This window comes from Petaurus breviceps, unplaced genomic scaffold, assembly GCF_028583685.1.
Source record: "Petaurus breviceps papuanus isolate PSGF00001 unplaced genomic scaffold, PetGlider_PUasm1.0 89292, whole genome shotgun sequence".
NCBI classification, from domain to species: domain Eukaryota; kingdom Metazoa; phylum Chordata; class Mammalia; order Diprotodontia; family Petauridae; genus Petaurus; species Petaurus breviceps.
The window spans coordinates 3384-18550 of record NW_027187035.1 but is presented as its reverse complement, the minus strand read 5'-3'; the positions used below and the strand labels follow the sequence as shown (position 1 = coordinate 18550).

At 37.7% G+C, this 15167-nt stretch overlaps 1 long non-coding RNA gene across 1 annotated transcript; it reads left to right on the top strand.

Annotated features, from left to right (window-relative positions):
- The first annotated feature begins 8784 nt into the window (after window positions 1–8784).
- Window positions 8785–12964, top strand: LOC138176445 (uncharacterized). Its single transcript, XR_011172240.1, has 3 exons — window positions 8785–9028; window positions 11959–12071; window positions 12252–12964. It is a non-coding gene; the product is annotated as an uncharacterized lncRNA (long non-coding RNA).
- The last annotated feature ends 2203 nt before the right edge of the window (window positions 12965–15167 follow it).

Sequence of the window (15167 nt, the reverse complement as noted above, 5' to 3'; positions counted from 1 at the left end):
GCTGAAACGCACGTGGCGCTCGAACTGCATCCAATCAGAGCCGCAGCAGTGAGCGCGTCATCCTGTTCTTCCCCAGTGATTTGCTTGCTGGTGCCATTGAGAGCAGTGCCGGAGGAGAGCTGAGGCAGAACAACATAAGCCCTCCCCTGAAAATAAGCCCTCTGGTGTTTTTCTTTCCAAAAAATTAATAAGACAGTGTCTTATTATCGGGGAAACATGGTAGGTAGAAAGGATAAAATCCAGGCTTTAAAAATGTGTTCTTCATTTAAAAGTCTTTAGATCCACTTTGTTGATCTTTCATCTCAGGGAAAGGTAGGGAAATAAAGCATTTGGTATTATCTATGAAGCCTGGGGCTAATCTCTCCACAAGAACAACTTTGCTTAGTGGTTCCAGTTCATACACAGCAAGAATTGAGAGATGAGGGTGTGTTTCCTTTCTATGTTTTTTCACTGAACATAGCATCAAAATCTTCAAGAGAAGGATGGGATACTTCAAGTACGCTGGTGTCTAGACCTTGAAGGGCACCGAAAGCCAGAATGAACGAAGGGAAGATAAGCTTGGACCATTGACTCCAAGGTATCTCAACCAATTACTTGGCTGGGCTCTGGTTTTCCAAATAGTCCCTAAGGACCTTCTGGTAAAGTATATTGTTAGGCAATAACAACAGTATTTTAAAGACAAACAAGTTCGAAAGACTTAAGATCTCTGATCAATGCAATAACCAAGCATGATTCCAGAGGACAGAAGATGCAGCATGATACTCACATCCTGACAGAGAGGTGACATACTCAGAATGTAGAGTGAGACAGACATTTTTGGATAAAGCCAATAAGAGAATCTGTTTTTCTTGACTATGCATATTTATTACAAGGGTTTTGTTGTGGGGGGGGGGGGCAGTTCCCCAATGTGGAATTGGAGAGGTGAAAGGATGAGGAAATTAATGCTTATAAATTTTTTAAAAAGTAAATTGATAACAAAAGTTACATTAAAATAAAATATATTGTCAGAGTTGTAACTACATTGGGGTAAGCAGGACTTTTCTCCAGGGTGCTGAATCAAGAGAAAGTGCTAACGCTATTTATATTCCTTTGCCATCAGTAGAAACAACAGTGTTGAGTACCTAGTTAGTCAGAATAATTCACTAAAATAGGAAACTATCAGATGATTGTCTGTGGTACACTCCCCCCACTGCTCTATGCTGTTCCTTTATAGGCACTTCACCCTACCATCACTCCCTCATTTCACACTGATATTCCAGCATCTCTGTCTCCTCCACACTCAGCTGAAAGTGTGCTTCACACTACTGGTCCTAGCGATGGCTTGTGGTACTTTCTCCAGGAACAAAAACTTTACCTGATCAGCCTCTAGTGTAAGTTTCCTTAGGGATGTGCATGGTTTGACCATGGAATCCTTCAACATTAATAGTTGTTTTAAAAAAAGTGAAAGATGGTGTTCTAGCTGTACCAGATCTCAAATTCTATTATAAAGCAGTAATTATACAAATAATCTGGTACTAGCTAAGAAATAGAGTTGTGGATCAGTGGAATGGATTAGGTACAAATGGCATTATGGTAAATGACCATAGTAGTCTAGTATATGAGAAACCCAAGATCCAAGTTTTTGGAACAAAAATTCATTATTTGACAAAAACTGCTTGGAAAACTGGAAAACAGTATGGCAAAAACTAGGCATAGAGTTTATAGACCAACATCATATACCAAGATAAGGTCAAAGTGGGTACATAATTTACAGATAAAGGGTGATACCATAAGCAAATTAAGAGAACAAGGAATAGTTTATCTGTCGGATTTATGGATAAAGGAAGAACTTAGTACCAAAGAAAATATAGAGAGCATTACAAAATGTAAAATAGATAATTTTAATTATATAAAATTAAAAAGGTTTTATACAACCAAAACCAATGCAACCAAAACAATGTGGAAAGCAGAAAACTGGGGAAACAATCTTTACAGCAAGTATCTCTGATAAAGGCCTCATTTCTCATATATGTAGAGGACTGAGTCAAATTTATAAAAATACAAGTCATTCCCCAATTGATAAATGGTCAAAGGATATGAACAGGCAGCTTTCAAAGAAATCAAAGCTATCTATAAATCATATAAAAACATTTTAAATCACTATTGATTAGAGAAATACAAATTAAAACAACTTTAAAGTACCACCTCCCACCTATCAGATTGGCTAATATAACAAAAACGGAAAATTGTAAGTGTTGGAGGGGATGTGGTAAAACTGGGACACTAATGCACTCTTGGTGAAGTTGTAAACTGATCCAACCATGAAGAGCAGTTTGAAGCTATGCCCGAAAGTCTATAAAACTGTGCATACCCTTTAATTCACTATGCCACTGCTAGGTCTCTATCCCAAAGACATACAAAAAAGGGAGAAAGAACTATTTGTACAAAAATATTTATAGCACCTTTTTTTGTGGTGGCTAAGAATTAGAAATCAAAGGGATATCCATCAATGGCTTAACAAGCTGCTATATGTGATTGTAATAGAATATAATTGTGCTGTAAGAAATGACAAACAGAATGATTTCAGAAAAACCTGGAAAGACAATGAATTGATACATGGTGAAGTGAACAGAAGCAGGGGAACATTGTATTGTTCGATGAAGAACTATGAATGACTTAGCTATTCTTAGCAATACAATGATCCAAGACAATCCCAAAGGATTAATGGATTAATAATGAAGCATACTATCTACCTCCACAGAAAGAACTAATATTTTTTAACACAGACAGAAGCATGCTATTTTTCACTTTCTTCGTTAATTTTTTTCTTTTACTAAAGTCTTCTTGAACAAAATGACTAATATGGAAACGTTTTACATAATTGCACATGTATAACCTGTATCGGATTGCTTACCATCTCAGGGAAGGGGGAAGAAAGGGAGGAAGAGGTAGAATTTGGAATTCAAAACTTTAAATGAAAATGTTTTCTAAAATTTTAAATAGTTGCAGTTATGGTTACTGACATGTATGCATACATATATACATGTGTGTATATGTATATATATATATTTCTAGCATTTACATATACACATTATCTCATTTGAGCCTCATAACAACTCTAAACAGGGTATACTATTGGTCTAATTATCTTTTATTTTACAGGTAAGGAAATAAACTCTCTCTGAAGACACCTCTGCTGTTCTCCCAGTGGAAATTTAATGAATAAACCCTGATCATAGCTACCCTCTTTTAGATTACATGCAATAATAATAGCTAACACTTATATATTGTTTACTATATGCCTGGCACTGTGCTAAGTGCTTTACAATTATTATCTGATCCTTAAAACTACCCCAGGGAGGAGGTTCTATTAGTATGTCAGTTTTACAGATGAGGAAACTGAGGCAAACAGAGGTTAAATGACTCACCCAGAATCACACAGTTAGTGAGTGTCTGAGTGTGTATTTGAACTCATCTTCCTGACTTCAGACCCAGTGTTCTATCTACTGTACCTTATAGCTACCAGTGAATAATGAGTAATATGAGTCCAGTGACTCAATCACCAAGTATTTATTAAGCACCTACTGTATGTTAGGCAATGTACTAAGTGCCAGGGATATAAAGATACAAGTGACATAGTCCTTGCCCTCAAAGAGCTTACATTTTAATAGAGAAATTAAGAAAAATGAAAGACCATCAAATAAAGAGGCCACTTGGAAAAACATAGATGTTAAGCTGAATGAAATTTTTACTAGTCCTAAATATGATATTTATTAAAGAATTATGTAAATTTATTGAGTTGTTATGAACCTTAGGGATCATTTAATTATATCCTCTTAATTTATTAATAAGGGAACAGGCCCAGAAAAGCTAAATAACTTGCCTAAGGTCACACTTCTAATTAGTAACACACTCAGATCTAGAACCCCGGATGCTCTGACTCTAAATCCAAGTTCTTTTCCATCTCTCTCATTTTACCTGCTTGATAGGTCCAAGACAAGGAAACCTTGGTGAAAAGACTTTAGGAAAACAATTTGAGATTGTTTGAGGAAAGTATGAAGACTGCAATAAGGAGATGTGTGAGCTAAGAGATGCCCTACAGTGTTCGAGAAAGGAACCAAGATTTAGTTATAATTGCAAAATTACAGGATTTACCAAATGGACATAGGTATAAACCTCCAGAAAAAAAGTTGGCTCTGGAAGGGCTGGAAGGAGTGAATAAAATACAAGAGTTATAGGAACTCTGAGAAGAATCTAAAGTTCTATGGGGAAAGCTCCCAGAGCTCCAGAATTATCATGAAGGCAAATGGAAGGTTTAAGAGATTACCTAGAAAAGGAGAGAAGGGGAAGACAACCAGTTTAAGGGATGGTTTCAGGGCCTACTTTTCAGGCCTGGAGGTGACTATACCAAAAAGATTCTCCCAGACATGAAAAATGTAAGGAGTCTAAGCTGGTGAGTGGGAGAAACCCAGAAGACATTTGGGGTCACACTAGGGCCCTTAGCCTAAAGGTTTGGGAAATCCTTCTACAGGAAGTGACAGCTCAGGACAAATTTTAAAAACACTTTCTGAAGACTGAAAATAAGAAGGACAGGTTCTTTCCCTGTTCTTCCATATCCTGCCTCCTTTCCAAAGCATAATATCCTGGATTGGCATTCCCAAGTGAAGAGAAGCCAGAATAATTTGCACAGGAAGACAATTACAAGTCTTGTATGACAGGACAGACAGCATGGGACTGGAAGTGTCTGTGGCAACAATTTGGCTACTGGAAATCCCTGGATTTCATGATACTAAATTTTGCCAGCAGCATGAAGATTGAAGGCACCACACCCTCCAGGATGAGACACTTTGTCAGGTTGGTATGACGTTCCCCTGGTTTAGGATCCAATATGATGGGAAACCCAGTATTAACCCAGCAATTTTCTCTACATCTGAGTTTATATTTACAAGTGCCGTCGTTTCCTATAAAAAAACCAAGGACTCAAAAACAAAACAAACAGACTAAAAAGGAAATCAGATCCCTGGTAATTGGTTGTGATTGTTAGTAGAAGGTGCAAGAGATTCTCCCCCTTCACTATGAGGTCTGGCTCTGCCACATCCCTGCTCAAAATTTCTTCAATGGCTCCTTCTCATCTCTGGGACAAAACGAAAATTCTTCAGTTTGACTTTTAAAGTCCTTCACAGTTTGTCTCTGGCCTCTTTTCCCAGGCTTCCTGCACACTACTGTTCTCCCACACTGACCTTCTTGTTACTTCCCCTATTTCCAAGTCCAACCCAGGCTTTTGTATAAACCGTCCCTCAGATCTAGGGTGAACTCTCTACTCACTTCTGGCTTATAGAATCCCCAACTTTCTGCAAAGCTCAGCTTAAGCTCTGACTCCTACAGGAAATCTGTCATGATCTCCCAACTTGCTATTGCCCTTTCCATGAGAAATTCTTTGTATCTATTTTGAATATATTTTATATTCAATTTTTTACATGCTGTTTTCCCAAAATAGTGTGTAAGCTCTTAGAGAGCAGATAGCATTCCATTTTTTTCTTTTATCTCTAGTAAATAGATCAGTGCCTAGATCATAGTAGTTTCTTAAAAATATTTGTTGAATGAATTAATCATTTGTTTCTCAGAAATATGGACACCATAGCCAGAACCCTTTCCCCACCTCATGGAAGATAATCCTAGTATTGATCCAGGCTCTGAAGTCTTTTCCCCACATGATTCACAGAAAGAGAAAGGAGAAGCGAGTTTACTAATACCTACAAATAGCAGGATGGCCTAGTCAGTACTGTTGACACAATATGACTCTGGGAAAGCAGCAGCCCAAGCTTAATGTTCTTAGGCTGAAAGACACCAAACAGAAGCAATAGCTAGAAATTCAGGTCCCACACCCAGTAGGAAACTGTACATCTTCCCAGACTCATTCATGTCTGCCACCACTTGGGTGGAAAGGTGCCACTCCCTTATACCCCACCGACAAGGCAGAGGAGCCCTAAAGGGAGACACTCACCTACCAGGTTAGCTGAGCTATTTATCCTTTGTCTCTAGTCTATGCATGGTCCACATCAGCCCCTCAACTAGCAACACAGCAGCATGAACTAAGAGGAACAGCAGTTAAGAAAAAGGCAGCGACCTCTTGAATCCCATCACTTCCAATCTTAAAATTTCTCTTTTCCAAAGTTTCCAATTGTATACCTTGTTTCTATAGGAATACAAATAAATGATCATTCATATGTCATGAATAATTATATTGCATAAATATGTGTGTATATGTGCATATTTACATATATTATACATATTTACATATGTATATAGATATGTGCGTGTGTCTATAAATTAATATATGTACACACACATACAAATGCATGCTCATGGTGTGCATCTATGCATTGTGTATCTATATACATTAAAATGTGTACATGTACAGGTGGCGCAGTGAATAGAGCACTGGCCCTGGAGTCAGGAGGACCTGAGTTCAAATCCGGCCTCAGACACTTAACACTTACTAGCCATATGACCTTGGGCAAGTCACTTAACCCCAATTGCCCTGCCTTCCCCCTCCAAAAAGCAAAGAAAAAAAATGTGTACATGTACATGTACATGTTTGTGTAGGCAATGACTTATGTACACCCATATACACACATATTTTAAGAAAGACTACAGCTAGTCTTTACCTCTCCTGAAACAGGATTCTTTCTCCAGACTCCTTCCACTTCTCTCCTCTGTCATTACCACCTTGGAAAAACTTTTACCTGTTAAATTATATTATTCTACCTATATTATTACCTAAAATATTAATACCTAATTTAGTATTATTACTCATCACTAATACTACTATTAATGTGTCATTTTAATAATAAATATGCTTTATTATATTTATATTAATAAAATAATTATATTATCAATTTATATTATTGCTAAAATCATTATTAATTAATAATATTAAATATTATTACCTAAATATTGATATCTTAAAAAAAACATAAAATATTATTCTACTTATAATGATCTTCTTATTCTGATTCATGACTCTCTCTCTTTGGAACCATCATTTTAGAAAGGTTCCCAATCGTGATTCAAGTCTGACACTCTGACTTTCTCTCTAGACTCCTCTCACTTATCACATAGCCCCTAAAGGTACCTTTTCTCATCTCCCAGCCCTTTCCCTCTGCTCTTTATGTGTTATCTTCCCCCACTAGCTCCTTGAGGATAGGAGTCTGTTTTACTTGTATTTGTATCCCTAGTTCTTAGCACAGTACCTTTCATATAGTAAATGATTAATGAATTTTTTATCTCTTTATATACACACACGATTCTGTCTTCTTACTTCAGTATTTCAAAATAACAACAATAATAATAATCATTCCCAAAGAACCAGAAATAGTTTAAATGCCCATCTATTGAAGAATGACTAGTCAAATTATGATACATATAGGGATCTGAATCTGACTAAACTGTTAGAAACAATAAATATGAAGGATTCACAGAAGCATGGGAAGCCTTATCTGAACTGATACAAAGGGAAGCAAAGGGAATTAAGAAAATATTATACACAATCTCTGCGTACATTACAACAGTGTCAATGGAAAGACAAAAATATAAAACTGAATGCGTTATAAATATAACGACCAAGATGCCTAGCCCAAGAAAAGAATGAAGAAAATACACCTCTTTCCTTTCTTTGACGCTGTTGTTGTTGTTCTGTTGTGTCCCACTCTTTGTGACCCCATTTGGGGGTATTCTTGGCAGAAAAACTAGAGTGGTTGGTTTGTCACTTCCTTCTTCAACTCATTTGACAGGTGAGGAAACTGAGGCAAACAGGGTTAAGTGGCTTGCCCAGTGTCACTCGGCTAGTAAGTGTCTAAAGCTATATTTGAACTCAGGAAGATGAGTCTTCCTGACACGAGACCCAGCACTATATCAACTGCACCTAACTTTAATTTTACATTCCTTCACATCCCACTCAACTCCTTAAAATATTAAATGGGCACTTGATTGGGCATCAGAGGACTCAGTTTCAAATCGTACCTCTGTCACTTACTATTTTAAGATTTTTACAATCAATCAATAAATCACCAAGCATTTATTAAGGGTCTACCACATTCTATCTATTGTGCTAAACACTGGGGACAAAAATACAAAAAATGAAATAGTTCCTGTTCTTGAGAACCTTACATTCTAACAAGGGAGACAACAAATACATATCTAAGTAGATAGAGAATAAATATGAAAAGATTTAATTTTTTAAAAAATAGTCAACTACAAATGTAAAAGTTACATCTTGAAGGATGACAGAGATTCTATAAGGCATATCTAAGGAGGGAGTGCATTCTAGGCATGGGGTTTGGCTAGTGAAAATATATGGAGATGAGTCATGGAGTGTCATATGAGGAACAAAGACATGGCCAATTTATGCAGAACATAGTTTGTTGTAAGGGGAATAACATATAATAAAGATGGAAAAATAGATTGGGGCAAGGAGGTGAAGGGTTTTCAAAGAGGAATTTTTTTAAATTTTAAATTTAAAAAAAATTATTTTTTCTTAGAGGTAATATAAAGCCTGGAATTTATTGAGTATTGATATGGTTTATTAAGTTATAAAGTTTTTTGAGTGATAAGTTTGGTCAGTTCTTTACTTTAGTAAAAATCTTTTTGACAGCAACATATATATTAGAGTGGAGAGAGACTTGAGACAGGGAGACCAGCTAGAAAACCATTGTGTAATCTAGGTGAGAGGTGATAAGAGCCTAAACTAAAATGTCTATACATGCAGAGAGAAGAGGTGAAATGTGAGTAATGTTGTACAGTTACAGCTAATTAGATATGTGGGGTGAGTGAGAGTGAGGAGGGAAGAATAAAGATAAAGTCATGAATATGAGAGTTTAAAAGAATGGCGTTGTCTGTGATGGGCTCTTATTTAATGAGGTCACCAAGACAGTATGTGTGAAGAAAAAAGAAAAGGGCCCAGGACAGAACCTTTGAGAATACCCATAATTCATGGACAGGAGCCAGATAATGAGCCAGCAAAGGAGACTGAGAAAATGCACTCAGACAGGTAAGAAAATCAGGAAAGAGGAGGGTTGTGAAAATCCAGAAAAGAGAGTGTCCAGGAAGAAAGGGTGATCAACAGTATTAAATACAGCAAATAGAGAGAGAAGCAAAGGGGCTCAGAAAAGACCATCAGTAGCTAGGTGGTGCAAGAGTATTGAGCTTTGGGCATAGAGTCAGAATGACCTGAGTTCAAATCCTGCCTCAGAACTTACTATCTGCATGACCTTGGACAAATCAGTTAACCTCTGCTTGCCTCAGTTTCCTCAGCTATAAAATGGAGATAATAATTGCACCCAGCTCTCAGGGTCATTTTGAGAATCAAATGAGACAATATTTGTAAAGCGCTTAGCACAGTGCCTGGTACATAGCATGTGCTATAAATGCTAACTGTTACTAGATATGGCAATCAATTGGCACTGTCTTTGGGGGGGCCACAAGGTAGCCAGCTGCCATGGCCTAGGAAAATCATGTGAAATCATGAATTAGGCCTGGAAAACTTTCTGAGTGGCTGAATGATGGAATATATAGAACATTGTAATTGGAGTCAGGAAGATCTGGGTTTGAATTGTTCCTCTGATCTTTAGTTAGTCAATAAGCATTTATTGGGGCAGGTAAATGGCAAAGTGTATAGAGCACCAGCCCTGGAGTCAGGAGGATCTGAGTTCAAATCTGGCCTCAGACACTTGACACACTAGCTGTATGACCTTGGGCAAGTCACTTAACTCCAACTGCCCTGCCTTCCCCCCAATTTTTTTTAAATAAGCATTTATCAAGTGCCTCTTATATTACAGGCACTGTGCTAAGTACTAGGGATACAAAAAGGGGTAAAAAAAAATAAAAACAGTCCTTGCCCTCCAAGAGCTCACAATCTAATTTACTAAAACTGTCTAAAACTTGAACAAGTCACTTATCCTGCCCATGCCTAATTTTCTTCATCTGTAAAATGAGGTGGTTCCTTTAGGCTAACATCTTAATTAGTGCACTTTGGTTACAGGTTAGCTGAGTTATAAATCAAGACTTGTGAGTCGTCTGTATAGAATGTTGTGCATCCACTTCTGATGTTATTCTTGCTGTTTCTGCACACACCCTTTCCCTTTGGAATTATTTCAATACTTGTAGAATCTCATTTCTTTGGTGTGGGTCCTGTTTCCACCAATGCAGATCTCATTTCTGTAGCACCTTTAGGAAATGGGCTTTGTGAATTGCTATCCCTGAAAAATTCACCACCCTCTAGCCAAATTAGAGATGAAACTCCTTTAATTAGACAATGAATAGTGGTTCTCAGATGATAGCCGATCACCAGGCCTACATTCAAAGCCTCTCTAGCCTGAAAGAGCCAACGAGAGTTTATATTCTATAAACACAGCTTCTGAAAATTCATGGTCAACTGAACATTACAGTGAGGTATAGAGGCAAGACCCTGGTTGAGGAATGCTCCAGATACCTATATATCTGAGAAAAGATTCTAGTATAGAATATATGGTAGCAGCAGTAAGGAGAGCAAGAAAAATTGGGTGTTAGAATTAAGCACCCAAAAAATGGCAGTGATGACCAAAAAACAGGAGGAGAAGCATATAGGAATAAGGAACAGAATTTTTATGAGTCCAGGGAATGAAACAGGTCCAGGGACCAAGAAAGTTAAGGGAGTAATCCACCAAAATATTCCCAGAAGCACTTTTTGTGATAACAAAGGACTGAAAACAAAGCAGATGAATTGGGGAATGACTAAACAAATTGTGGGAAAATAAAGTAATATTACTGAACCTTAAGAAATGATAAAAATGAAGAATATAGAGAAACATGAGAAACTTTTAATAAATTGATTCAAAGTAAAGTTAAGCAAAATCAGGAAAACAATGAAAAGAAACAACACTGTAATTAGAATGACCAGCCTTGGCCCTAGAAAAAGAGTTGAGAAAAGGTGGGGATGGGGAGTACAGGTGTAGGATATTGCATATGCTTTAAGACTTTTATTAATGCATTAGTTGGTTTTTCTAAATTTTATTTTTTTTAATCTTTGCTGTGAGACAAAGATCTCCAGGTATGGGGGTGGAGGGGAGGGTATATTCAGAAATATTTAACAGTGAAGGTGATGTGAAAACAAGATACAAGTAAATTAAGGTTGTTACTGGGTTTGTTTGTTCTTTTAAAAACAATTCAAAAGAGTTTTATGCCTTAAGACAAAATATTTAGGAAGTTGTGAAAATTGAAAGCTGTGAGCTAAGGGCAAATTTACCCGTATCATTTCCAAGAAGGAACTGCAGCCCAGAGAAGCTGATGCAATCCACAAGGTCTACAGCCAATGGCGGGACCTTTCATGTAACCCTTGTGTCAGATGCTCCTTCCTTTCAGAAGGTTCAACAGTCACTGTGGGAGAACTCTTGCTCCTTCTGCTCTTTGTCCCCAAGTAGATTACCTAGGAACTTGAGGCCTATTCTCCAATCTCCACCTCAGGCTCTCATGGTTCAAAATCACAAACTGTCTTAATAACAAGTTCAGGGGGATGTTTTAGAGGGATTCATATCAAAGTGGTCAGGAAAAAAAAAAGAGATCTCTGAGTATGCAGTCGTTACCCCAGAACCTGTGCCGTTTCAAACAATAAATCAATCAACTAAACATTAATGAAGTCTGCTTTGGGCCAGCTGCTGTGCTGGGCTCTGGGGACTTAAAAGTAAAAATGAAATTGTCCTTATCCTCAAGGAGCTTATATACTATCAGGAGAGGTAACATGAACATCAAACGCATATACAAAATACTGTGTCCCAAAAGTCTTCATTAGGTTTTAAGCTTTCAACTACATGAGGATTTGTGTGTGTATGTATACAAAATAAACGTAAGATAAATTTTCACTTTCACTATGACCTTGGCCTCTGAGGACCTCCAAAGTTGTGTCTCCACATTCAAAATCTCCTATGCAACATTGTCTTTTCACAGAATCTTGGAATTGGAAGCAATGAATTACCTCTATAGCATGTCTGAACAAGTGATCATCCAAACTTTTCTGGAAGACCTCCATGGAGAAGTCATACACACACTCATACACACGTGTAAGTATATGTATATACACATATAGAGAGAGACAGATATATGTATATACATGTATACATGTACGCAGCATATGTGTGTTTTATACACACACATATATACATACATATATATATATATATATATATATATATCTTTAAGGTTTGAAAAGAGCTTTTACCAACATTATCACATTTGACTAGAGGCAACCGATTCATCATGCCCTCAGCAGGACATGAGGGCAAAGGAGGCAGCAATGGTGTCTGGGACTGCAGACTGAAGGGAGAAGGTGGCAAAAGTCGGCCCCAGCCTCCCCCCTGATGACAAAGAATGCTGACCACGTCTGTTGGGAGGTACAGCCACCTCTAAGAACTGTGAGGAAGCTTCTCCAACTCCCCTTCTCTTTCTACTTGTTTATTGGTTTACAGGCATCTGTTATGATTTGTCCCTTTGTTATATCCTAAATGATTCTCTTTCTCTTCAGATAAAAGCATCTGCTCAGAAATGAGCATTTCCCTATGTAAACTTTCATTGTAGTCAGGAATTATAAGTAGAGTTTTGGCCACGGTGCTTGATGTTACAGTACATGATTGGCTAGGAAGTTCCCTTCCTTGCTCAGAGAAAAGATCAGAGTATCTGATCAATTGTTAAGGGATTTTTGACTACAGGTTTGGTAAGCAAAGCTGGTATTTTTTTCTTTCTTATTAATAACTCTATAAACTCCTCAAAAGACCAAATAAAGTATTCCATATGGATCTGGGTCTATTTCCTGTGGACATAAGAAAGTCCATTGATTGTTGAATCTAGTCACAGCTTCAGTAAAAATTTCCAACCCTGGGGCATCTAGGTGGCACAGAGAATAGAGCACTGGCCCTGGAGTCAGTAGGACCTGAGTTCACATCCAGCCTCAAACACTTAATACTTACTAGCCGTATGACCTTGGGCAAGTTACTTAACCCCAATCGCCCTGCCATCCCCCCTCCAAAAAGCAAAAAAAAAAATCTCCAACACTAACTCTATCCAGAGGAAAATGAAGAGAGTGTGACATGTGGATCACTGAAGCAAAAATTGTCTCCCTGTTCCCAAAGGGACAGGAAGAGTCAGTGGAGCAAGAAGGACCCAAGTGGAAGACCCCCCACTGAGCAAAGCACAGTGAACCTCTAGAGATAGGCATGGTCTGAAAGTGTTCAGTGCTCTCTCACTCTCAGAGCCATGGGGGTAAAGAAAGTCCTCCCAAGCCTAACTGTTCTCCACTGTAATACCTAGAGGAAAGAAAAAAGGAACCAAGTAATTATTAAGTGCCTATTATGAGCCAGTAACTGTGCTAAATGCTTTACAAATTTCATCTCATTTAATATTCACAACTCTAAGAATAGGTACTGTTATTATTCATGTTTTATAGTTGAGAAAATTGAGTCAGACAGTGGTTAAATGACTTGCCCAGGGTCATATAGCTAGAAAATATCTAAGGCTAGATTTGAACTCGAGTCTATTACGACTCAAGGCTCAACGCTCTATCCATTGTACTCCCTACTTGTCTCTTAGCAGAGGACACACTGACTATCTCTACTTCTTTCTACCCATGTTCATATGGCATGGACTAGAGGCCCTTCATCACCCTCATTGCCATCCTCTAGACATTTTCCTACTTATCAATGTACCTTCTAAAATGTTTCCATAACTGGATGCAACATCTGACACAATGAGACTGAGGCCAGAGTACACTAGTTGTATCACCTCCTTATTACTAGAAGCTAGTGCCATCTTAATACAGTCCAAGATCCTATTAGTTTTTTTTTTTCCTGACTGTTGTTACGTTCAAAGATTTAGAGCTGGGAAAGACCTCTGAGATAATTTAGTCCAATCTACTTTATAGATAAGAAACTGAGGCCCAGGGAGTTTATATGGCTTGCCCAAGATCATACAGGTAGTAAACAGACAAAACAGAAATTTAACCTCAGTCCTTTGATTTTTGATTCAAATCTATGCTGAAGCCCACTAATCCCCAAACATTTTTCAGAGAAACTATATTCTAACCGTATCTTCCTAATCCTGTACTTATGAAATTGATCTCTTGAACCCAAGTAGATGACTTCATATTTATCCCCAATAATTTTTTTTTTCCGATTAGATTTGGCAAAACTCTAGACTCTCTCAGCACAGTTACTAAAATCTTTCTCTCCTTTCCAGCTATCTCTGTGCAGTTTTCTCCAGCCTCTAGCAAGTAATGGTCAGACTGTTCTCCATTACAGTCTAGACCCTTGTAGCTTCTCTCAATATAATTCTCCTTAGCCTTAAGCAGAAGACACTAGACATCTTTGTCTGGCCAAAATGCATTTACAACCAAGGAAAAAGACCAAAGAAAATCTTCTCCAGATACTTTGATTATAAGTTGATTGCCAGTGCCCCAGGCATCACACAAAAAATATCTCCCAAGGGTAGAGGAACCATTCTTCTTTGCCCATATAAGCATGACTTTCTAGCCAATTTCCTGTTGGCTCTAGGTTATTGGTTACATTTTCTGTCCCTTCTTACGCAGGGCTCAGGTGAAATATCTTTTGTCTACATTGCTATTTCCTGCTTGGAGATGGTGGTGGTGGTCATGGTAGGCACTCACTATTTTTCTAATTATGACAAACCCCCATTTCCCTGGGAAGCTAGGTGGGGTTGTACTAATTACCTCAGGCTACTTCCCCAAATATCTCCCCCTTTCCCTGTGTTTAAGATCCATGTGGGCTACAGTGAAATGCATCTGGAGGTGACCAGAATCTTCATTCTAGGGAAATAAACACAGGTAGAGCAATTTCTATAGTGACCACAGTAATGTAAAGGAAAACAACAGTAAAAGATTTTTTTTTTAATTCTTATCAATTTAGTGTCTAATCATAACTTCAGAGAACTGCTTGATAATGAAACCTGTAGGGCCTTGGCAAAAAAAGGGTGGGTTATTAGTGAACAGGACATACATTTTCCTACCTGGCCCACACATTCATTTGTCTTGCTTTTAAAGTTATAAGGGAAAGTGGTATTGTCAAAGGTAGAGGGACTAGGAAGATGTAACTAGGAAGTGACAGAGAAAGAAAGAAAGAAAGAAAGAAAGAAAGAAAGAAAGAAAGAAA